Raw genomic sequence first — 3,103 nt, forward strand, 5'->3', positions numbered from 1 at the left:
GGGGCGGAGGTGGAGGTGGCCGCGGTCCGCAGCCGCCCGGTTCCGGAAGTGCCCGTTGGAGGGCGGGGAGGAGCTGAGAGCAGCCAGGCTCTCGCCTACGGCGGGCCACCAGGGGGCGGCACAGACCGGGGTCGGCCGGCGGGGCCCTCCCCCAGCCCCTGGACGCGGCGCACTGAGTTCCCCAGGGGCGCAGGCCTGGTTGGGAGAAGGGGTGCGAACTCCGATTCCGGACTCGGTCTGCTTCGGTTTAAAACCCAGATTGAGGGCTGGGCGCAGTGGCTCACGCCTGGAATCCCAGCACTTTGGGAGGCCAAGGCGGGTGGATCACGAGGTCAGGAAATCGAGACCATCCTGGTCAACACGGTGAAAATCCGTCTCTACTAAAAATACAAAAATTAGCCGGGCGTGGCGGCCACCTGTAATCCCAGTGACTCAGGAGGCTGAGGGAGGAGACTCGCTTGAACCTGGGAGGCAGAGGCTGCAGTGAGTCGAGATCGCGCCACTGCACTCCAACATGGGCGACAAAAGTGAAACTCCATCTCAAAATAAAATAAAAGAAAATAAAAATAATAATAATAAAAACCCAGATTATGGCCGGGCGCAGTAGTTCATACCTGTAATCCCAGCACTTTGGGAGGCCGAGGTGGGTGGATCACCTGAGGTCAGAAGTTTGAGACAAGCCCTACCAACCTGGCGAAACCCTATCTCTACTAAAAATACAAAAATTAGCCAGGCATGGTACGGGGGGTACCTGTAGTCCCAGCTACTCGGGAGGCTGAGGCAGGAGAATGGCGTGAACCCGGGAGGCGGAGCTTGCAGTGAGCCGAGATCGCGCCACTGCACTCCAACATGGGCGACAAAAGTGAAACTCCATCTCAAAATAAAATAAAAGAAAATAAAAATAATAATAATAAAAACCCAGATTATGGCCGGGCGCAGTAGTTCATACCTGTAATCCCAGCACTTTGGGAGGCCGAGGTGGGTGGATCACCTGAGGTCAGAAGTTTGAGACAAGCCCTACCAACCTGGCGAAACCCTAAAGATACAAAAATTTTTGTACCTACTAATGATACACAAATTAGCCGGGCGTGGTGGCAGACGCCTGTAATCCCAGCTACTCAGGAGGCTAAGGCACAAGAATTGCTTGAACCCAGGAGGCAGAAGCTGCAGTGAGACGAGATCGCGCCACCACCTCGGTGACAGAGACACCATCTCAAAAAAAAAAAAACCCCAAAAAACAAACAAAAAAAACCAGATCGTGACCTTACTGTCTCCCTTGTGGTTTCCTCATTTGGGAAAAAGCAGGTAATACTAGTGCTTACCTGACAGTTGTCAGGATGAAAGATTACCCTCTGGAAAGCACTTGCAGCCGTGTATATTAGCTCAACTATCTCCAGCTTCCCATTATCCACACAAAGGCGGAAGTGACCTGATTAAGATGCAGATGTGAATGTTTCTGGCAGGACTCAGGCTTGCTCTTGTGATCCAGTTCTACAAAGGCAAAACTTGGTAGCCTGGGGAATCTGGGACCCTTCTCTGCCCCAGCCCTGGCCCTCCTGCCCTAAAAGGCAATCTTCCAGCACACTTTGCCCCCCGAGGCCACGGGGCCTTTGTACAGGCTGTCTCTTCTGCCTCTCATCTCCTCACTTCCCCACCTTGGCCTGGCCACCACCCAGCCCCAGGAGAGGGGTCTCTCCAGGAAACCTGCTCTGACATCCCAGGCCAGGGCTGACGGTGACCAGGCCAGTGGCTCTGGCACCAGCAGAAGCTTGGCCCTCACAATCACTTTGAGATGGAATGAGAATGGAATGAGGGTCTCTCCATCCAGCAGGAAGTGGCCACGCCTTCCACTGGTTTTCATAAACGGCAGCCAAACAGCTAAACCTTTCACCATCACTTCTAATTCACCCTGAAGTATGCACCTGCTACATGCTAAATGTGGAGGGGAATGCATGGCGGCAGTCACACCCAGTCCTGCTTATAAGGAGTTGCTTATTGTGAAATTCCATACTGCAGTTATGCAGTACAGGAGCGTAACTGGATTGTGTGTGTTTACATCGTGGCTGTTTAACCTTGTCCTTTTTTTTTGTTTTTGAGATGGAGTTTCTGTTGCCCAGGCTGGAGTGTATTGGTATTACATCTTGGCTCACTGCATCCTCTGCCTCCCAGGTTCAAGTGATTCTCCTGCCTCAGCCTCCCAAGTAGCTGGGATTACAGGCATGCGCCACCATGCCTGGCTAATTTTTTGTATTTTTAGTAGAAACAGAGTTTCACCATATTGGCCAGGCTGGTCTCAAACTACTGACCTCAGGTGACCCACCCGCCTTGGCCTCCCAAAGTGCTGGGATTACAGGTGTGAGCCACCGCGCCCAGCCACCTTGTCCTTTTGTTTCTGAATCCTTTTCTTCAGCCTCTAAACTCACCCGCCCTACCCCACGACCCTCCCAACCCTCTCCAGATGAAGATGTACGGGGCCTCGGCTGTTGGCGTGAAAGCCGCTGGCCACCCAGGTGGTGATGCATTCCTCCATTCTTGTCCTCTCGCTGTCCCAGAACCCTTAGTGGTGCTTGCTTGGATATTAACGGTTTGAGAGAGGCTTCACATGGATTCCCACATGTACCAACTTGAAGCAAATAACGATGAATATCTTGCAACTAGCAACAGTGGCTCTACCATTTAAAAAAAATATATGGGGTCACTGTGTTGCCCATACTGGGCTCAAGCCAGCCTCCCACCTCGGCCTCCCGATAGCAGCTACAGGTGTGTACCACTGTACCAGTACTTTTTTGAGACAGTATTGCTCTGTTGCCCAGGCTGGAGTGCAGTGGCCCGATCTTGGCTCACTGCAAGCTCCGCTTCCCAGGTTCACGCCATTCTCCTGCCTCAGCCTCCTGAGTAGCTGGGACTGCAGGCGCCCTCCACCATGCCCGGCTAATTTTTTGTATATTTAGTAGAGATGGGGTTTCACCGTGTTAGCCAGGATGGTCTCCATCTCCTGACCTCGTGACCCACCCGCCTCTGCCTCCCAAAGTACTGGGATTACAGGCGTGAGCCACCACACCCAGCCTTATATATGTATTTTTATGCCAATACCACAGTCTTG

Source organism: Colobus angolensis, unplaced genomic scaffold, assembly GCF_000951035.1.
Source record: "Colobus angolensis palliatus isolate OR3802 unplaced genomic scaffold, Cang.pa_1.0 Scaffold1, whole genome shotgun sequence".
Classification (NCBI taxonomy): Eukaryota; Metazoa; Chordata; class Mammalia; order Primates; family Cercopithecidae; genus Colobus; species Colobus angolensis.